This window comes from Rattus norvegicus, chromosome X (genome assembly GCF_021556685.1).
Source record: "Rattus norvegicus strain SHRSP/BbbUtx chromosome X, alternate assembly SHRSP_T2T, whole genome shotgun sequence".
Taxonomy (NCBI): Eukaryota; Metazoa; Chordata; class Mammalia; order Rodentia; family Muridae; genus Rattus; species Rattus norvegicus.
Genome location: NC_141554.1, coordinates 30,031,282 through 30,052,641, shown reverse-complemented (window position 1 = coordinate 30,052,641; position 21,360 = coordinate 30,031,282). Strand labels below are relative to the sequence as shown.

Here is a 21,360-nt window from a genome sequence, read left to right as displayed (position 1 = left end):
TAGGTTTTCTATCTCCAGAGTTGACTCCCATTGTGATTTATGATTTCTATTTCCATTTTTAGATACTGATTGACATTGTTAAATCCCTTCAACCTTTTTTGTGTTTTCCTGAAAATCTTTAAAGGATTTTTGTGTTTTCTCTTAGAGGCTTCTTCTTGTTTACCTGTGTTGCCCTATATTTATTTAAGGGAGATTTTTATGTCCTACTTGAAGTCCTCTATCATCAAAATGAGATCGGATTTTAAATCCAAATCTTGCTTTTCCAGTGTGTTGTGATTTCCAATATTTGCTTTTGTGGGAGAACTAGGTTCTGCTTAGTTTCCTGCATTTGCCTTTCACCATCTAGTTGTCTCTTGACCCTCCTGAAAGCTTGTGTGCCAACACTCCTGGGATACCAGTTGTCTGCTAAAGGGATCTGGGTTCAGAGAGCACAAGAGCAGTTCAGGGTACACACAGAAAACTAGAAGGCTTCTGTTCCAGACTGCTCCTCAGGTCCTGCATCCCAAGGGCTCTGGGAGGGTCACTAGAGCAGAAATGTTTGTCCTACCTGTGCTCTCAGGTATGTCAACTGTCCTGGGGCTTTGGGTTTCTCTCAGCAGGATCTGGACATAGAGATCTGTGGCACAGGCCCAGCTTTAGTTGCAAATGGAACCTGAAAGATTCCTGTCCCACACTGCTCCTCAGCTCCTGTTTTCTGAGGGCTCCAAGAAGGTCCCTCAGAGCAGAAATCCTGAGTCCTAATGTTAAAGGGACAGAATGTGTTTATCATTCATGAATCTCAAATTTATTTATTTATTCAACTTTACACTCCAGATTTTATTTCCCTCCCAGTCCACCCTGCAACTTTTCTATATCTCATATCTCCTCCTCTCACACCCCCAATATTCTCAAGGATGTCTTCACTCCCCCAAATCCACAGAACTCTAAACTCCATGGGACCTCCTGTTTCTTGAGTGTTGGGTACACCATCTCTGACTGAACCAAGACTGGTAGTCTTCTGCTGTATATGTGTTGCAGGCTTCATATTAGGTGGTTTATGCTGCCTGGTTCATGATCAAGGGTCTCAGAGATCATGTGGTCCATGTTAATTGAGACTGCTGGTCTCATCCTGTAAGAAAAGGGTTGCCTTCCTTCTCAGCTTCCTCCAGCTTTTTCCTAATTCAACCACAGGTATCAGCAGCTTCTGTTCATTGGTTGTATGCAAATATCTGTATCTGACTTTTGAAGCTGCTTGTGGTATCTTTCAGAGGACAGTCATGATTGACCCCTTTTTGTGAGTGCACCATAGCTTCAGCAATGGTTTCAGGTCTTGGGGCCTCCCCTTGAGCTGGATCCCACTTTGGGTCAGTCACTGAATTTTCTTTTACCCAGGCTCTTCTCCATTCCAATGGTTGCTCTTTTTTCAGACAGGAACAAATATGGGTCAGAGTTTTGACTGTGGGATAGCAACCCCAAACCTCTCTTAATACCCTGTCTTTCTGCTGGAGTTGGGCTTTATAAATTCTTCTCACCACTGTAGGGCACTTCATCTAGGGTCCTCCCCTTTAACCCCTGAGGGCCTCTCACCTCCTAGGTCTGTGGAACATTCTGGAGTGTCCTCCCAAACTCCTACCTTCTGAGATAGCCTGTTTCCATTATTTGGTAGCCCTTAGGCCTTCAGTCATTTTCCCCCACTCAATTGCAGATCATGTTCCCCTCTCACCCCATCTCCTTTTGTTCCCAGGTCCCTCACTCTCTCCCTCTGTGGTTGCTTTCTTCTTACTTCCAATAGGGACTGAGGACTCATCACTTGGGCCCTTCATCTTGTTGACCTTTCGGGATTCTGTGAACTGTGTCTTGGATATTCTGTACTTTTTTGGCTAATATACACTTACTACTAAGTGCATCTCCTTTTTTGGTCTGAGTTACCTCAATCAGGGTGAGATTTTCTAGTTCTATCAAATTGTCTGCAAAACTCGGGATATCCCTATTCTTCATAATGAGGAGTATGTCATTGTGTAAATGAACCATATTTTCTGTATCCTTTCTTCTTTCATGGGACATTGGGGTTGATTCCATCTTCTGGCTTTCTATTACAAATAAGGCTACTATGAACATAGTGGATTATGTGTCCCTGTGGCCTTGTGGGGCATCTTCTTGGTATATTCCAAAGAGTGCTATTGCTAGTTCTTTAGGTAGATCTATTTCTAATTTTGGGAGGAACCTCCAAATTAATTTGCAGAGCCTTTTTACCAGTCTGCAATCTCAAAAGCAATAGAGGAGTGTTGCTCTTCCTCCACATCCTTACCAATATGTGTTGTCACCTGAGGTGACATTGTGATTGGTGTAATTTGGAATCTCAGGGTCATATTGATTTGCATTTCTCTGATCACTAAGGACTTTGAATCTTTTTTTTTCTTTTAATATAGAATAGAGTTTATTCCAGGCACCAGGAGACAGACAGACAGACAGACAGAGACAGACAGAGACAGAAAGGGAAGAATAAGAGAGGAGGAGAGGAGGAGAGGTTGGTCAGGAGCACATGGAGAGAGGGGGGAGGGGAATGGGGAGAGAAGGGACAAAAGGGGAAGAGAGGAATAGAGCAAGCACTGAAACTTTCTTTTGGTATTACTCAGCCATTTGAGATTCCTCTGTTCTAAACTCTTGGTTTAGTTCTATACCCATTTTTTGATTGGGTTGTTGGGTTTTTTGGTGATTAGCTTCTTGAGTTCTTTATGTATTTTGGATATCAGCCCTCTATCAGTTGTGGGTTAGTGAATATTATTTCCCAATCTGTAGGTTGCTTATTTATCTTATTGACTATGTCCTGTGCTTACAGAAGCTTCTCAATTTTGTGAGATCCCATTTAAAGTAGCTGATCTGAGGGCCTGAGCCATTGAAGTTCTCTTCTGTTTAGGAAATATGTCCCTGTGACAATGAGCTCAAGGTTCTTTCTCACTTTCTTTCTGTTAAATTGAGTGTATATTCTTTTATATTGAGGTCCTCAATCAACTAGGACTTAAGCTTTGTGCAAGGTGACAAATATGGGTCTATTTTCAATTTCCTACATACAAACAGCCAGTTGGACTAGCACCATCTATTGAAAATGCTTTCTATTTTTGATTGTATATTTCTGGCTTTTTGTCAAAGATCACGTGTGTGTTAAGTGCGTAGTTTTATATTTGGGTCTTTATTTCTATTCAATTGTTCAACTTGTTTTTTTCCTGTAATAATATCATGCAAGTTTTAATCACTATTGCTCTTTAGCAGAGCTTGAGCTTAGGGATCATGATTCCCCCAGCCTTTCATTTATTGTTAAGAACAGTTTTTTTTTTATTTTGCATTTATTTTGCTTATCTAGATGATTTTGAAACTTGCTTTTTCACCGTATTTGAAGAATTATGTTGGAATTTTAATGGGGATTGCATTGAATTTGTAGATTGCCTTTGGTAGGATGGCCTTTTTTACTATATTAATTCTGCCAAACAATGAACATGGAAGGTCTCTCCATTTTCTGAGATCCTTTTTTGATTTATTTATTTCTTTTATTTTCTCCATCTTTATCAATTTAGGTATTTCTTATTTACATTTCAATTGTTTTCCCTTTCTTGATTTCTTGCCCAACATCTCCCTAACGCCTCTCCCTCCCCTTCTATATGGGTGTTCCCCTCCCCATCCTCCCCATATTACTGCCCTCCCCCCAACAATTACGTTCGCTGGGGGTTCAGTCTTGGAGTCTAGGATCAGTCCATGTATAGTCTTTGGGGAGTGGCTTAGTCCCTGGAAGCTCTGGTTGGTTGTCATTGTTGTTCACAGTGGGTCTCAAACCCCTTCAAGCTCTTTCAGTCCTTTCTCTGATTCCTTTAACAGGGGTCCCGTTTTCAGTTTAGTGGACTGCTGCTGACATTTGCTTATGTATTTGCAGTATCATGGTGGTGTCTCTCAGGAGAGATCTACATCCGGTTCCTGTCAGACTGCACTTCTTTGCTTCATCCATCTTATCTAGTGTGATGGCTGTATATGTATGGTCCACAGATGGGGCAGGCTCTGAATGCGTGTTTCCTCTGCCTCTGTTCTAAACACTGCCTCCCTATACCCTCCCAAGTGTATTTTTGTTCCCCTTTTAAAGAAGGAGTGAAGCATTTGCATTTTGGTCATCCTTCTTGAGTTTCATGTGTTCGGTGCATCTAGGGTAATTCGAGCATTTGGGATATATCCACTTATCAATGAGTACATACCATGTGTGTTTTCCTGTGACTGGGTTACCTCACTCAGGATGATATTTTCAAGTTCCATTCATTTGCCTATGAATTTCATAAGGTCATTGTTTTTGAGAGCTGAGTAGTATTCCACTGTGAAGATGTAGCACATATTCTGTATCCATTCCTCTATTGAAGGGCATCTGGGTTCTTTCCAGCTTCTGGCTATTATAAATAAGGCTGCTATAAACATAGTGAAGCATGTGTCTTTGTTAGATGTTGGGGCATCTTTTGGGCATATGCCCAAGAGGGGTATAGCTGGGTCCTCAGATAGTTCAATGTCCAATTTTCTGAGGAACTTCCAGACTGATTTCCAGAATGGTTATACGAGTCTGCAATCACACCAACAATGCAGGAGTGTTCCTCTTTCACACCAACAATGCAGGAGTGTTCCTCTTTCTCCACATCCTCGCCAGCATCTGCTGTCACCTGAGTTTTTGATTTTAGACATTCTGACTTGTGTGAGATGGAATCTCAGGGTGGTTTTGATTTGCATTTCCCTTATGACTAAAGATGTTGACCATTTCTTTAGATGTTTCTCAGCCATTCAGCATTCCTCAGCTGTGAATTCTTTGTTTAGCTCTGAACACAATTTTTTTTTCAGCTCCTATCACTCAATGTTTTTGGTCCAGAAAAAAGCCTGGTGTGTGTGTGTGTGTGTGTGTGTGTGTGTGTGTGTGTGTGTGTGTGTGTCAGGAATCAGGATAGCTAAGGGTGTTGGGCTTATAAGGTGGCAAAAGCTAGTAACCATGGTTTGTCTATGTCCATGTTGCTCACAGCCAGGGATAGTCAGTCGGTCATGTGTGCCTCTTTAACATTGAATAGAGGAAGGGTACTGATTTGTTTGAGTTAATTTTATTTTTTTTGAATTTTTTTTATTAACGAGTATTTCTTATATACATTTCGAGTGTTATTCCCTTTCCCGGTTTCCGGGCAAACATCCCCCTAATCCCTCCCCCTCCCCTTCTTTATGGGTGTTCCCCTCCCCATCCTCCCCCCATTGCCGCCCTCCCCCCAACAATCTAGTTCACTGGAGTCTGAACACAATTTTTAATACGGTTATTTGTCTACCTGCAGTCTAACTTCTTGAGTTATTTGCATATTTTGGATATAAGCCTTCTATCTGTTGCAGAATTGGTAAAAAACTTTTCCAAATCTGTTCGTTGCTGTTTTGTCCTAACCACAGTGTCCTTTGCCTTACAGAATTTTGCCGTTTTATGAGATCCTATTTATCAATTCTTGATCTTAGAGAACAAGTCATTGGTTTTTTTTTTTTCAGGAAATTCTCTCCAGTGCCCATGTGTTTGAGATTCTTCCCCACATTTTCTTCTATTAGTTTGAGTGTATTTGGTTTGATGTGGAGGTCTTTGATCCACTTGGACTTAAGCTTTGTACAGGGTGATAAAAATGGATCGATCTGCATTCTTCTACATGCTGCCTTCGAGTTGAACCAGCACCGTTTCCTGAAAAAGCTATCTTTTTTCCATTGGATGTTTTTGACACCTTTGTCAAAAATCAAGTGACCATAAGTGTGTGGGTTCATTTCTGCGTTGTCAATTCTATTCCACTGGTTTATCTGTCTCTCTCTGTACCAATACCATACAGTTTTTATCACATTAATACTTCTTGAGTTCAGTGATAGTGATTCCCCTGGAAGTCTTTTTGTACTTGAGGATAGTTTTCGCTAGCCTGGCTTTTTTGTTATTCCAGATGAATTTGCAAATTGTTCTGTCTAACTCTATGAAGAATTGGGTTGAAATTTTGAAGGGGGTTGCAGTGAATCTGTAGATCTCTTTTGATAAAATGGCCATTTTTATTATATTAATCCTGCCATTCCATGAGCATGGGAGATCTTTCCATCTTCTGAGATCTTCAATTTCTTTCTTCAGAGGCTTGAAGTTCTTATCATACAGATCTTTCACTTGCTTGGTTAAATTCACACCGAGGTATTTTATATTATTTGAGACTATTGTGAATGGTGTCATTTCCCTAATTTCTGTCTCAACTCATTTCTCTTTTGTGTAGAGGAAGGCTACTGATTTATTTGAGTTAATTTCATACGCAGCCACTTTCCTGAAGTTTAGCAGGTTTAGTAGTTCTCTGTTGGAACTTTTGGAATCAGTTAAGTATAAAATCATATCATCTTGAAATAGTGATATATTGACTTCTTCCTTTCCAATCTGTATCCCTTTGATATCCTTTTGTTGTCTGATAGCTCTGACTAGAACATCAAGAACTATATTGAATATGTAGGGAGAGAGTGGGCAGCCTTGTATAGTCCCTGATTTTAGTGGGTTTGTTTCGAGTTTCTCTCCACTCAGTTTAATATTAGCTACTGGTATGTTGTATATGGCTTTTACTATGTTTAGGTATGGGCCTTGTATTCATGTTCTTTCCAGGACTTTTACCATGAAGTGGTGTTGAATATTGTCAAATGCTTTCTCTGCATCTAATGAAATGATCATGTCATTTTTATGTTCCAGTTTGTCTATATAGTGGATTAGGTTGGTGGTTTTCCATATAATAAACCATCCCTGTATCCCCGGAATGAAGCCTACTTGATCATGATGGATGATTGCTTTGATATGCTCTTGGATTCGGTTTGCAAGAATTTTATTGAGTATTTTTGCGTCAATATTCATAAGGAAAAGTGGTCTGAAATTCTCTTTCTCTGTTGGGTGTTTGTGTGGTTAAGGTATAAGAGTAATTGTGACTTCATAGAAGGAATTCAGTAGCACCGCATATGTTTCAGTTTCATGGAATATTTTGGGTGGTATTGGTATGAGGTCTTCTACGAAGGTAAGATAGAATTCTGCACTGAACCCATCTGTACCTGGGCTCTTTTTGGTTGGGAGACTTTTAATGACTGCTTCTATTTTAGGTTTTATGGATTTGTTTAAATGGTTTATTTGTTCCTGATTTAACTTTGCTACCTGATATCTGTCTAGGAAAGTGTCCATTTCCTCCCGATTTTCAAATTGTGTTGACTATAGACTTTTGCAGTAGGATCTGAAGATTTTTTGAATTTCCTCTGGCTCTGTTGTTATGTCTCCCTTTTTATTTCTGCTTTTGTTAATTTAGACACACTCTCTGTGTCCTCTGGTTAGTCTGGCTAAGGGTTTAATCTATCTTGTTGATTTTCTCAAAGAACCAGCTTTTGGTTCTGTTGATTCTTTGCATAGTCCTTTTTGTTTCTACTTGGTTGATTTCAGCTCTGAGTTTGATTATTTCCTGCCTTCTACTCTTCCTGGGTGTTTTTGTCTAATTTTGTTCTAGAGCTTTTATGTGTGCTGTCAAGCTGCTGATATATGTTCTCTCCTGTTGCTTTCTGTAGGTACTCAGATCTATGAGTTTTCCTCTTAGCACAGCTTTCATTGTATCTCATAATTTTGGGTATGTTGTACCTTCATTTTCATTAAATTCTAAGAAGTCTTTAATTTCTTCCTTTATTTCTTCTTTGACCAGGTCATCATTGAGTAGAGCATTATTCAACTTCCATGTATATGTGGGCATTCTTTCCTTATTGTTTTTGAAGACCAGCTTTAGCATGTAGTGGTCTGACAGGATGCATGGGATTATTTCTATCTCTCTGTGTCTGTTGACGCCTGTTTTATGACCAATTATATGGTCACTTTTGGAGAAAGTACCAGGAGTTGGTGGGAAGAAGTTATATCGTTTTGCTTTGGGGTAGAATGTTTTATAAATATCTTCTAAATCATTTGTTTCATGACTTCTCTTAGTCTGTTTATGTCTCTGTTTAATTTCTATTTCCATGATCTGTCCATTGATGAGAGTGGGGTATCGAAATTTCCTACTATTTTTGTGTGAGGTTCAATGTGTGCTTTGAGCTTTAGTAAGGTTTCTTTTATGTATGCAGGTGCACTTGTATTTGGAGCATAGATATTTAAGATTGAGATTTCATCTTGGTGGATTTTTCCTTTGATGAATATGGAGTGTCCTTCCATATCTTTTTTGATGACTTTTTGTTTAAAATCAATTTTATTCAATATTAGAATGGCTACTCCACCTTGCTTCTTCAAACAATTTTCTTAGAAACTCGTTTTCCAGCCTTTTCCTCTGAGGTAGGGTCTGTCTTTGTCTGTGAGGTGTGTTTCCTGTAGACGGCAACATTTTGGGTCCTCATTGTGTATCCAGTTTGTTAATCTATGTCTTTTTATTGGGGAATTCAGTCCATTGATGTTGAGAGATATTAAGGAATAGTGATTATTTCTTCCTTTTATATTCATGTTTGGATATGCGATTATGTTTGTGCTTGTCTTCTTTTGTTTTGTTGCAAAACGATTAGTTACTTGCTTTGTGTAGGGATTAGCTTGCCTCCTTGTATTGGGCTTTACCATTTATTATCCTTTGCAGGTCTGGGTTTGTAGAAAGATATTCTGTACATTTGGTTTTGTGATGTAATATCTTGTTTTCTCCATCTATATTAATTGAGAGTTTTTCTGGATACAGTAACCTGGACTGGCATTTGTGCTCTCTTAGGGTATGTATGACATCTGTCCAGGATCTTCTGGATTTCATAGTCTCTGGGGAGAAGTCTGGTATAATTCTGATAGGTCTATCTTTATATGTTACTTGACCTTTTCCCCTTACTGCTTTTAATATTCTTTCTTTGTTTTGTGCATTTGGTATTGTGACTATTATGTGACAGAAGGAGTTTCTTTTCTGGCCTAATCTATTTGGAGTTCTGTAGTCTTCTTGTTTGTTTATGCGCATCTCTTTCTTTAGGTTAGGGAAGTTTTCTTCTATAATTTTGTTGAAGATATTTACTGGTCCTTTGAGTTGGGGGTCTTCACTTTCTTCTATACCTATTATTCTTAGGTTTGATCTTCTCATTGTGTCCTGGATTTCCTGTATGTTTTGGGCCGGTATCTTTTTCCATTTTCCATTATCTTTGACAGTTGTGTGCATGATTTCTATAAAATCTTCTGCTCCTTAGATTCTCTCTTCTATCTTTTGCATTCTGTTGGTGATGCTTGTATCTACGGCTCCTTGTCTCTTCCTTTGGTTTTCTATATCCAGGGTTGTCTCTCTTTGTTCTTTCTTTATTGCTTCTATTCCATTTTTAATTCCTCCACCTGTTTGATTATATTTTCCTGGAATTCTTTCAGGTATTTTTCCTTTCCACTCTATAGGCTTCGACTTTTATATTTGTGTATTCCTGCATTTCTCTAAGGGAGTTCCTCATGACTTTCTTGGAATCCTCCAGCATCATGATCAAATGTGATTTTAAATCTTGATTTTGCTTTTCTGTTGTGTTTGGATATTCAGTTTTTGCTTTGGTGGGAGAATTGGGCTCCAATGATGCCATGTAATCTTAGTTTCTGTTGCTTTGGTTCCTGTGCTTGCCTCTTGCTATCACATTGTCTCTGCCTATGCTTGGGACCCTGTTCACACGGGGTTCAGGTGGCGTTAGGCATTTTCCTCTAGAGTCAGAAATGTGGACAGAGAGTAGTCTTCTCTGGCTTCCCAGGTGTGTCCACCCCTCTGAGAGTCTAGCCTCTCCCTCCCACAGGATTTGGGTGCAGGGAGCTGTTTGACCAGGTCCCTTCATATCCGGGCGGTGTCTGGACTGGAGCATTGAGTGCCCCTATCTTCCTGTTCCCAGAGGCCCTATACAGTTTCTTCTTGGACCAGGGATGTGGGCAAGTGTGGGCAGTACTGGGGTTCTCTTGCCCTGTAGTCTCAGGAGTGCCCTCCTCTCTGGGCAGTAAGCTCTCTCTCCCTCGGGGTTTGGGAGCAGGGAGCTGTGGGCTGATTTATTTCTTGAATGACTTGAAGTTTCTGTCGTACAGATCTTTCACATGTTTGGTTAGTGTAACCCCAAGATATTTTATATTATGTTGGTTATTGTGAAGAGAGATGTTTCCCTAATTTCTTTCTCAGCCTGTTTTTTATTTGTATAAAGGAAAGGAAGGCTAGTGATTTATTTGAGATAATTTTATATCTGGCCACTTTGTTGAAGTTGTTTATTAGCTGGATAATTTCTCTGGTTGAGGGGTTTCTTATATATATTATCATGTCATCAACAAGTAGTCATACCTTTATTTCTTCTTTCCCAATTTGTAACCCCTTGATCTCTTTTTGTTGTCTGATTGTTCTAGTCAGCACTTTGAACCCTATATTGAAAAATATGGAGAAAGTGGGTATGCTAATCTTGTGCCTGATTTTAGTGGGATTGCTTCAAGTATCTCTTCATTTAATTTGATAATGGCTGTTGGTTTGGAGTAAATTACTTTTATTATGTTTAGGTGTGGGCCTTGAATACTTAATCTCTCCAATAATTTTAACATGAAGGGGTGTTGAATTTTTCAAAATTTTTTTGGCATCTAATGAGATCATCATGTGATTTTTTTCTTTGAGTTTGATTCTATAGTGGATTACCTTAATGAATTTTCATATGTTGAAACAACCTTGCATTTCTGGGATGAAGCCTACTTGATCACAGTGAATGGTGGTTTTGATGTGTTATTTTATTCAGTTTGCAAGAATTTTAATCAGTATTTTTGAACTGATATTCATAAGTGAGTTTAGTCTGAAGTTCTCTTTTTTGGTTGGGTCCTTGTGTGATTTAGGTATCAGTCTAATTGTGGCTTCATAGAGTGAATTCGGTAATGTTCCTCTATTTCTGTTTTATAGAATATTTTGAGGAATATTAATATTATTTCTTCTTTGAAGGTCTACTAGAATTTAGAATTAAAGACATCTGGCCCTGAATGGATGACTGTCTGTGCTAACTCCACACTCTACATTTCCCCTCCTGAGAGTGCCATGCACATTGGTCCTGGCTTTCTTCTATTGACATATATCTTTCCTTAGCATTCTTTATTTAATACACTTTTGTTTTCAAAACACAACCTGCTCCAAGGCTACAACAGTATAAAACATAACTCCAGTTGTGAAAATCGATTAATAGATGCATATGATGAGCAGGAAAGATAACTGTCAGAACTAAGTCCAAATTCCAAGGTCTGGATGTGTTTCATCTTTACTTGATAGTATCCCAAGAAGTGCATATACCTTCTATCTCCACAATTTAGGGTCTGAACTTGGATGAATAGGTAAAATAGCAGCTTCTATGATACTGTTCTTAAGCATTATGCCAGCATTATTTTCTCTCTTCCAGACAAAGCGTTCTGGGATGCAAACTGCAACAAAATTATGAGGTGAGTTTCCAAAGCATCAAACCAAAGTGTATCATCTCCACAACAGGAGGCATATCTGAAGGCTTGTGCATCCTGAACCACATTTTCCTGATGATTTCCTCCAAAACTAATCGTACCTGCACAATTTACTCTGTGTCTAAACTTCCTTCTTCTATGTTCACATGTAGTATATTAGCTTTATCTGCCGAACTCCCTGTATCTTACTCACTAGAGACTTTGCCTTATCCAAGCCTACCTCTATATAGGTAAATGATACAATAATTTGGTTTTCTGATGTTTCCATAAAATCATTGTACAGCCTCATAACTATGTTCTCAATGCTAGCTATGGTCATGCAATTAGTATGCTAGATATTACTGGAAGTTCTTACAAAAGAAAACCTAGCTGTGTGGTCAATACACTTTAAGTACTCACTGTGGTTACATATATTGAACAACAGCCTTTTCTTTTGTCTTCTCCCAATTCTTATATACCAACACCTTTCTCATCTTCCCATATTTAGCAGTGGTGATTCAGGTCCTGCAATAGGTTTCCCTGGTGATTTTCTGAAGAAAAAAAGCACACTTGTTCCATCTTCATTGTCACTGGAAGCATAGAAAACACATAATTTATGCCTAATGAAGCTACCCAGACCTCCTACCTGGTCTAGTGTTGTAGTATGGGTTGAAGATCTCCTAACATTTTCTCAAAGGCTCTAAAGCAACCCCACCCCTAGTCCTTTCCATCACCTCTGCAACTACTACTAGCCACCTACTTCTGTAATGGAACTTCTTGGCAAGTATTCTCACAGTCGAACATGCTTCTGATACAAACACAGTTTTTGTTGTACTTCTAGATACTACAATAAAAACCCAAGCCATCTGGTAAGTGCCTCATAACCTTGTTAGTATTCTCTATTTCCACACTCTTACTTTCTTTTGAGATTGTCTGTCTTTGCTCAAGTCATTCAAGGCAGATAGCTGCTTTTTCTATGATTTCTGCCCTTAGTATGCATCCTACATTCACTTTATATATATATATATATATATATATATATATATATATATATATATACAGTTCTAGTTGTCAATGTGATTATATGCCTTTGTGTTTGATGAGATCTACACAACCAGTTACACTCTGTTATAGCTCTGACTGGCAAATTCCTGCACTGGGTAACTTGTTAAGTGCCCTCAGAAACAGTCTGACTAGATCCATTTCATTATTTTGAAACTTAGTTCTACATGTGTAGATCTAATGCTGGCCTGGGACCTGCTTCTATCCTATGAGGTGTCAAGCAATATTGTTCATCAGCCTAAGCAAGAAGGAATAAAAGTTAACCAGGAACATATGTTCTGCAAGATGTTGGTAGGCTTCCAGTTCCAGGAGAAACAGCCATTTTTCTAGACAGTTTTCAATGAAAGATATCTCTTTTACTGGAGGCTACTTAAACCTTGGAGAGTAGAGAGAGGTTTTGGAGGAGAGGGTATATTATGGCTGGTGCTAAGTTGATCAAATGTTATATTGTAATGAAGCAGAATTGCAGGTACTTCTGGACATACCTTTATAGGGAGGGAGAAAATTTTATCTGAAATTTGGACACAGAATTCCTCAAGGGTATTGGATATGGGCGTCATACAGGCCATGTATGCCAAGATATCCTGGCCCAGAATTGGGAAGAAGACAGTCCTAATCCTGCTTATCTCAGGAACAGTTTTTTGGGGATGTGGATATGTCTCAACCACTCCAGCAGTTCATACTTACCCCTGTCCCCAAATTCTCAAGCCTTTCCAGTCACAAAATCTCACTCCTGCTTTTTCCTTTGAGATCAACTGTAAGTCTTCCATGATTTCTATCCCAGCACTCCCAAGGCAAGGCCTGCTCATTCAGCTCTACAGCATCATTTCCCTGATTTTTTCCTAAAGCAGACTGCCTCAGACATACCCAATATTGTATGTCAAATTCAGTTCCATTTTGGGCATCAAACGTGAATGATAACATGAGGAAAAATTTAAATAACCCATTCTCATAGTCCCATGTACAGATCCTGTCTTGACAGACAGTAGCTGGTGTTCTAGTCAATCTTTATTGCTGGGAAAATTGTGCTCACCTTAGGAGGAAAGGATGGGGGCCTGTGTAGGGTTAAAACATACAAAATCTCAGGAAAAAGGAGATTTGTTACCACAGAGAGAAAAGGGGAGTTGAATGCTTTTAGAGCTGACATGCCAAAGAGTATGTGGCAGGTGTATTTTTCTGCAGGGATGAGTTTAAGTCCAAAAGGAGACATTTTTTCCCTAGGTTGAGTTGGTAAATCCTGATTGGACTGTTAGTTAGTGTATCCAAAGAATGAATTTTGATTGCTGGATCAGTTTCCGGAGCAAGCCAGTGGCAAAATTAAGGACTATAACTTTTTGACTAGCTTTAGGAATACAATTTAATGCTTTAACAAGAGAGGTTATGGGAAATGGCAAAACCATTCAGTACTGTTTGGGTCTGCTAGAGATCCCTTCAACTGTAATGAATCTTATAAAGCAATCATTTAATTTGGACTGGTTTACAGTACAGACATTTACTCCATGATTATCATGGCAGAAAGCAGGATGGGATGAAAGCAGATGTGTTACTGGTGAAGAAGCTGAGAATTTCGCATCTTGATCCCCAGGCAGCAGAATAATGTCACAATTTCCATGGTTGTGCATGTGAGGCCTCGAAGCTCACCTAAAAGTTACACACTCACTCTATCAAGACCACTCACACCAAGAAATCTACACTTCTTAATAATGCCACAACCTGGTGACAGAATTTGTGTTTCTGAGCCTACCATAATCATTCTTCTCACCAGCATATCTGGCTCTCCATGTTGAATAACACTGTACACAATACCCTCTGAACTGTGTCCACCCTCCAATGTCTTGGACATTGGAAGAGGCATCAGATATGGCACATTCACTAAAGCTAACCTAACTGGACAGGGCCATACCCACTGTCCAAGGATTAGATTTCAAGGTAACTCATTTGCTGTTTTTCTATTCATTTATAAAACAATGACTCACTTTGCCATTGCTACACTTCTATGTCATAACTCTGTGGGCACAGACTATGAACTAATTGGTATGATGATACTTCCCCAGAACCTCTCACATAAGTGACATGCTCATACTCCCTGGCCTTGCTCTGTTGACAAAGCTTATTAACTGGACTTATCTGTTGATAACAAACATAATTAGACTACCTCATAATTTCTGTAATCTGAAACCTACTTCTGCAGTCAATCATTGTTCAGTAGATTGGGCTGATGAGGTGGGAATATTATTTTCTCTCAGAAAAATCTCTGCAGCTCCAGACCTAGCTTTGGGCACATAGTAGCATTGACTTCCCAGTGCCCCGGGCCCACAGATACCTGTTTATTTTTGCTATGCAGGTCCTAGTACTAGAAGCAGAGATCAGACTAATCTTTTCCTGGGACACCTTCAGGAACATTGGCTACTACCACCATCCTTACACTCTGACACTTAGTATCCTGTCAATAATATTATGTAGGTGAATTCTTTGTTGATTTCTTGAGAACAAGGCTAATCAGTACAGTATCTACAATAGAAAGATGAGTTCCAGTCCTGTAATTCCTAGATCTGTTTCTTTTTGTTACACACTCAACCAGGCCCACTTGAACCCTCGTCACAATGTCCAGACATATGTTGGATAGATCAATCCATTTCTAGCAGTTTTCTGAGTTCCCTCCTCTTTCCTTCTATGGCCTTCAATAAATATCAAGGCATATGTATAGATAGGCAGATTGTCCACCAGCTTTTCTTTCTTTCTTTCTTTCTTTTTTTTTTCTGAGCTGGGTACCGAACCCAGGGCCTTGCACTTGCTAGGCAAGCGCTCTGCCACTGAGCTAAATCCCCAACCCCTAACACCAGCTTTTCTTAGAGATCTCTCTAGAGTGCAATTCTACAGCCTCATTTCCTCATTCTAAGCCCCTTACTTGTTGCTGCACACCTGGATTGGATTTCCATGGGTAGTGCCTCAAACTCCAACTATCTTAAAATCATGCTTAGTTCTTGATGTCTAGAACTTGCAGAGGATTTTCCTGGTGACATTCTCTTTTAGACTCCCACAAATATGAAACCAATGAATGATTTTGTCAGAGGCTTTTTCATAATCTAATGAGATGATCATGTTGTATTTTTTGTTGTTTGTTTCATTTTAATTATGCCATGGATTACAACATGATGAAGTATATTGAACCACACTTGCATACTTCATCATGTTGGATGGTGTCTTTGATATATTGTTGGATTCAGTTTTGTACTATTCTTGTGTATATCTACAATAATCTTCATAGGGGAAATTGGTCTTAAATATACTCTCTTTGTTGTATCTTTGTGAGGTTTATGTATAAGTGTGACTGTGGCCTCATAATGAGTTTTACAGTGTTACTTCTGTTAGTATTTTGTGGAAAAAATTGAGGAGTATTAATATTTGCTCTTTTTTGAAAGTCTGTAGAATTCTAAACTAAAATGATCCGGCCTGGACATTTTTTTTTCTTGAGAGAATATCAGTGTGTGTTTCTGTGCTTCCATTTACTTATAAGAAATAGAACTATGTAGTTAGTTTACCTGATGTTGATTTAGTTTTGGCATTTGGTATTTGTCTAGAAAATCATATATTTCACTTGGCTTTTCCAATTTTGTACAGTGCAGGGTGTTAAAGTAAGTCCTGCTAGTTATTTAAATTTGCTCTGTGTATATTGTTATGACTCCATTTTTCTCTTCTAATTTTCTTTCTTAATTTAGGTACTACTTCTCTGCCTTTACATTTGTTTGGCTAAGGGCTTGTCAGTATTCTTGGCCTGGACATTTTCTCAAAGAACCAGCTCTTAGTTTTGCTGATTCTTCTTATTGTTCTTTTTTCTAGTTGATTTCAGCTCTGTCTTTTGAGTTTTTTCTGCTGTCTACTCCTTCTGGGTGTATTTGCTTCTTTTTCTAGATCCTTCAAGCCTACTATTAATTCATTAGTGTGTTAAATCTCCCATTTCTTTATGATGGCACTTAGTGCTAGCAACTTTCCTCTTAGCAGTGCTTTCATAGTGTCTTAATAGTTTATGGTATGTTCTCCCTTGGCTTTAATTGAATTCTAGAAAGTCTTTAATTTCTTTCTCAATTTTTTCCCTGACATAATTGAGTACGGACTTGTTGAGTTTTCATAAGAATGTGGACTTTCTGTTGTTTCTTTTCTTGTTGAAGTCCAGATTTAATCAATGGTGACATAATAAGGTCAATGGGATTATACCAATCTACATATATCAATTGAGGCTTGCTTTATGACTCATTATAGGGTCAGTTTTGGAGAATGTTCCATGAGGTGGTATCTGCCTGCACCAAAAGTCACCTAGAGCTATGACATACCTTACAATAGAGATAAGACCAGATCTTTTGCTCCAAGCAACCTGCCTGAAGGGTTCTTTCTGGTCACCCAAACCCAGGAATAGTACTCCTTTCCCAGATCTGGCTCAAAGAAAACAGGTCTACATGCGTGCTGACACAAAAACTACAAGAAGAGTCAAGCCAATGTCAGAGACAGCAAAACAAGCTAACACCAGTGATAATCTGATAGGGAGAGGAAAGCAAAGAAACCTAAGCAAGATAAACCAAGACTACTTGGCACCATCAGAGACCAGTTCTGCCACCAGAAAAGAAAGATTTCAATTTAAAATAACACCTCATGATGATGATAGAGAAGTTTAAGAAGGACATAAATAACTCATTTTAAGAAATATGGACCAACACAGGTAAAAAGTAGAAGCCCTTAAAGATTTGCTAGAAAACACAAACAACAGGCATCTCGCCAGAGATTGTGAAAGCCAGAAGATCCTTGGCAAATTTCATACAGACAGTAAGAAGTCACAAAGGCCAGTCCATGCTACTATATCCAGCAAAACACTCAATTAACGTAGATAAAGAAACAAAGACATTCCATGACAAAACTAAATTTACACAATACATTTCTAATAAATTGAGCCCTACAAAGGATGATAGATGGAAACTCCAATACAAGTTGGGAACCAACACCCTAGAAAAAGCAAGAAAATAATCTCCTTGCAAAGAAACCAAAAGAAGAGAGAAAAACAAATATAATTCTGCCTCTACCAAGAAAAATAAAAGCAAACAACCATTACTATTCTTTAATATCTCTTAACATCAATGGACTCAATTCCCGAATAACAAGACATAGACTAACAGACTGGACAGGTAAACAGGACCCAGCATTTTGCTGCATACAGGAAACACACCTCAGTGACAAAGAGAGATACTACCTCAGAGTGAAAGGTTGGAAAACAATTTTCCAATCAAGTGGTCCAAAGAAACAACATGAAGAAGCAATGGTAATGTCAAATAAAATCGACATTCAACCAAATTTTATCAAAAGAGAAAAGGAAATACTCTTCATATGCATCGAAGGAAAAATCCACCAAGCTGAGCTCTAAATCCTCAATATCTATGCACCAAATGCAAGGGCACCAGAATTCATAAAAGTACCCTTACTGAAACTCTAAGCATATATTGAACCTCACACAATAGTAGTGGGAGATTTCAAAACCCTACTGTCATCAATGGACAGATCATGGAAAGAGAAACTAAACAGAGACATAGAGGAACTAGCAGAAATTATGAACCCAATTGATTTAACAGATATTTATAGAACATTTCATCCTAAAACAAAAGATACACCTTATTATCAGCACCACATGGTACCTTCTCCAGAGTTGACCAAATAATATCTCACAAAACAGGCCTCAACAGATACAAGAATATTGAAATAATACCATGCATCCTGTAAGATCACCACGAAGTAAGGCTGGTCTTCAATAACAACATATACATGGAAGCTGAACAACATTCTACTCAATGATAATTTGGTCAAGAAAGAAATAAAGTTATTAAAGACTGTTTAGAATTTAATGAAAATGAAGGCACAATATACCCAAAATTGTGGGACACAATGAAAGCTATGCTAAGAGGAAAACTCATAGCTCTGAGTGCCTCTAAAAAGAAGTTGGAGAGAGCATACATTAACCTTTTATAGCACACCTAAAAGATCTAGAACAAAATCAAGCAAATGCCTACAAACAGAGTAGAAGGAAATCAACCAAGTAGAAACAAAAAGAACTATACAAAGAAGCAACAAAACCAGGATCTAGTTCTTTGAGAACATCAATAATGTACGTAAACATTTAGCCAGACTAACCAGAGGGCCCAAAGACAGTATCCAAATTAACAAAATAAGGAAAGTTAAAAGGAAACATAACAACAGAAATTGAGGAAACTCAAAAAAATTATCAGATCCTACCATAATAGCATATACTCAACAAAACTGGAAAATCTGGATGAAATGACTGATTTTCTAGAGAGACACCAGGTATCAAAGTTAAATCTGGATCAGATGAAACATCTAAGCTGTTCCAAAACTCCTAAAGAAATAGAAGCTGTTATTAAAAGTCTCCCAAACAAAAAAGCCCAGGATAAAATGGGTTTCTTGCAGAATTCTATCAGACATTCATAGAAGCCTTCATACCAATACTGTCCAAACTATTCCATAAAATAGAAACAGAAGAATTACCCATTTCCTTCGCTGAAATCACAATTACTCTTTTGCCTAAACCACACAAAGACTCATCATAGAAAGAGATCATCAGACAAATGTCCCTTATGAATATCAATGCAATAATACTCAATAAAATTCTTGCAAACTGAATCCAAGAGCACATCAAAATGATCATCCATCATGATCAAGTAAGCTTCATCTCACAGATATCAGGATAGTTCATCATCACAATCCACTATGTAAACAAACTCAAAGGAAAAAAACCCTCATGATCATCTTGGTAGACATTTGACAAAATTCAGGACACCTTCATGTTAAATGTCTTGGAAAGATAAGGAATCCAAGGACCATAACTAAACACAGTAAAAGCAATATAGAGCAAACCAGTAGCCTATCTCAAAACAAATGGAGAGAAACTTCAGGAAATCCCACTAAAATCAGGGACCGGACAATGCTGCCCACTCTCTCCCTACTTATTCAATATAGTCCTTGAAGTCCTAGCCACAGCAATAAGAAAACAAAAGGAGGTCAAAGGGACCCAAACGGGGAAAGAAGAAGTCAAAATTTCACTATTTGCAGATGATAGCATAGTATACTTAAGTTAACACAAAAGATTCATATCATGTCAGTCAGAATGACTAAGATCAAAAGCTCAGGTGAAAAGAGATGCTGGTGAGGATGTGGAGAAAGAGGATCACTCCTCCACTGTTGATGGAATTGCAAACTGGTACAATCTCTATGGGAATTAGTCTGGAGTTTACTCAGAAAATTGGACATTGAACTCTGTGAAGACCCACCGATACCTCTCCTGGGCATAGACCCAAATGATGTTCCAACATACAAGAAAGATACATGCTCCACTACATTCATAGCAGCCTTATTTATGATAGTCAGAAGTTGTAAAGAACCCAGATGCCCTTCAACAGAGAAATGGATACAGAAAATTTGGTATATCTACACAATGGAGTACTACTCAGCTATCAAAAACAATGACATCATGGAATTCATAGGCAAGTGGATGGAACTAGAAAATATTATCCTGAGTGAGGTAACCCAATCACAAAAAATACATGGTATGCACTCACTAATAAGTGGATATTAGCCCAAAGCTTGAATTAACCAAGATACAATCAATAGACCACATGAAACTCAAGAAGGATGATCAAAGAGCAGATGTCTCAGTCCTCCTTAAAAGGGGAACAAAAAATACTCATAGGATGGGACATGGAGATAAGTTTGTAGCAGAGACTGAAGGAAAGGCCATTCCGAACCTGTCCTCCCTGGGGTTCCAGCTCACATAAATGCAACTACCAAAACTAAACGACATTGATTAAACCAAGAAGTGCATGCTGAGAGGATCTCAATATAGTTGTCTCCTGAGAGACTCAACCAGAGTGTGACAAATACAGAGGCAAATGTTCACAGCTAATCTCTGTACTGAAAATAAGTTCCCCATTGGAGGAGTTAGAGAATGTATTGAGGAAGATGAAGGGGCTTGCAACCCCATAAGAACCACAATACCAACCGAACAGAGCTCCCAGGGACTAAACCACTATACAAAGACTTCACATGGTCAGACCCATGGCTCCAGTTGCATATGTAGCAAAGGATGTCCTTGTTGAGCATTAATGGGAGGAGAAGACCTTGGTACCACCAAAGCTGGACCCCCTCAGTGTAGCAGAGTGTCAGGGAGGGGAGACTGGAAGGGGGGTAATTGGAGAGGGGGGAAACCCTTATAGAATTAAGGCAGGGGGTGGAATGGGGACTTATTGATGCAAAATCATGAAAGGAAATATCATTTGAAATGTAAAGAAAATAGCCAATAAAAAAGACATTTATCAGCAAATTTAAATATATATATATCCTTGAGAAGCAAACACTGCAATGCATTATTCCCCATAGGGATCATGATCATGACCCTATAACTCTTTGGTGTGATCATGTTTATCTTTGAGATAAGCTATTTGAAACTATGGAGTCAGGTGAAGGCAAAGTGTGTTTCCAAAATGGCCTTTCAAGATGCCTGAAGTGAAGGATCCTCTTTTTGCTAAACATGTTAGAAGGAATTTTCTATTCACACATGAAACTTATGTATTCATCAACTCATTCAAAGTAAAGCATTAACTTGGTTCTCTGGGTATGTCTAAGTTTACTTCACATTCTCTATTTCTAACTTCTTCCATTCTTAAATATTTTTATATCCTAAACTCTGACGGCCAAGATCAAATTTTGGTAACAAACACTACTAGGAAAATCTACTGGTGAAATGACTGTTGCAAAAATAAAAAAGGAAACCTGAAAACAATTCATAATCAAGTTGATACCTAATTGAAGTAACCACATTCCTCTGTGGA

The 21,360-nt window shown here is 38.5% G+C and overlaps 1 pseudogene; it reads left to right on the top strand.

The window, feature by feature from the left end:
- Positions 1 to 21,033, top strand: part of LOC100912112 (uncharacterized) — a 58,812-nt pseudogene extending 37,779 nt beyond the window's left edge.
- Positions 21,034 to 21,360: the final 327 nt, after the last annotated feature.